This window comes from Monodon monoceros, unplaced genomic scaffold (genome assembly GCF_005190385.1).
Source record: "Monodon monoceros isolate NGI ecotype Baffin Bay Population unplaced genomic scaffold, NGI_Narwhal_1 Super_Scaffold_22, whole genome shotgun sequence".
In the NCBI taxonomy this organism is placed as follows: Eukaryota; Metazoa; Chordata; class Mammalia; order Artiodactyla; family Monodontidae; genus Monodon; species Monodon monoceros.
The window spans coordinates 62,713,679-62,715,168 of record NW_021703779.1 but is presented as its reverse complement, the minus strand read 5'-3'; the positions used below and the strand labels follow the sequence as shown (position 1 = coordinate 62,715,168).

Genomic DNA, 1,490 nt, shown 5'->3' with positions numbered 1-1,490 from the left:
ATTGGAAGAAGCAAGGGAAGATCCCCCTCTAGAGCTTTAGAGGGAGCATGGCCCTGCCGACACCTTGATTTTGGATTTCTGGCCTCCACTGTGAAATAATGAGTTTCTATTAAACCACCAAGTTTGTGGTAAAGTGTTGCAGGAGTCCTAGAAAAGTAATACAGGGGGATTAAAGAAAGGCATTAGAAAGGACATGACACTTCAAGGACCTTAAAGGAAGAGAAGGATTTTTTTCTTCTTTAGCTGTTGCAAAAAGCTTTATTGTTTCCATTTGGTCCAAGGCTTGGGAGAGGGCTCCAGGGTGGTTAAAAACTGCCTGGTGGCTGCAGAGACGGGCTTCAGGCAGAAGCCCTGACACCAAAGGGGCTCCTCAAAGGCCACTGGGCTCCAGAGGCTCCTAGTCATACTTGACGGTGAGCCTTTCGAAGAGATACTCGCCCAGCCCAGCCTGGGGACCAGCCAGCCTGCAGAAGTTGGTCAGGTGGTCACCTATCTTCTTGATGAGTTTCACCTCCTCATCTGGCAAGTGGCTCTCCAGGAAGTTGCAGAAATGTGGGTTTGCGCGGGCAGAACCCAGGGCATGCAGATCCAAATGGGCCTGGTTCAGGTTCTTCTTCATGTTAATGGCGGCTTCCATAGCATCCTGGGTTTTACCCCACTCATCCTGAGATGGCTTCTGCACGTTCTGGAAGACGGCACGGCCACTGTGCTGGTTTTGCCTTTTCAAGAGACACTCGGCACCCTCACGCCTCTCTTTGGTCAATTCGCGGGAAAAGTGGCCCACGCCCTCCAGAGCCACATCGTCGAGGTCAAAATAGAAGCCCAGAGAGAGGTAGGTGTAGGAGGCCTGCAGACGCATGTTGACCAGGTGGTTGTCGGTGGCCTACACCTCGGTGGAATAATTCTGATGAATCTGGGAGCTCATGGTTGATTGGTAATAAGGAGTTAAGCTCAAAAAATGGTGTTGGCTGGTCCCGGTGAACAAGGATAGCTGAGTGGCTGACTCCGAAGGTTGCGACTGGAAAAAGGGTTGGAGGGTGGTCAGAGGCTGGAGCAAAGGGCATCCCTGGGTCTGTTCCATCCAAACACTGTTGAAGCAAGAGACAGATCAAGGGGACCACCGAGCGCACTGCCGAAGAGAATTTTGATGTGCAGAAGAGCACAAAGAGAATTCCAAGCTGAGGGAACAGCATAAGGAAAGACATGGACATATTAAATGGAGAATGTCCTGTGGTTGGAGTGCCAGCTATGTAGAGCTGGAAAGATACTGGAACTATTTCATGATTATTAGCCTAGAGATTTTGACATTTTGTTATTCAGACTTTAGGAAGCCATTGAAGATTCTGAAGGTTTGAAGTAACGAGAGAGAATACCCTGTTATTTAACAAAGCTGAGGACACTCATTGACTGCTCTGTGTGTGTTGACTCCACATTTCCTAGATGCCAATGGATTGGTTTGTATGTAGCCAAAGAGGGTGCTCAGGGAGCAT

At 49.2% G+C, this 1,490-nt stretch overlaps 1 pseudogene across 1 annotated transcript; it reads right to left on the bottom strand.

The window, feature by feature from the left end:
- Positions 1–243: 243 nt before the first annotated feature.
- On the bottom strand, positions 244–1,128 carry LOC114906179 (annotated as a pseudogene). Its single transcript, XR_003796392.1, has one exon. The product of XR_003796392.1 is annotated as a ferritin light chain pseudogene (transcript).
- Between the last annotated feature and the right edge of the window lie 362 nt (positions 1,129–1,490).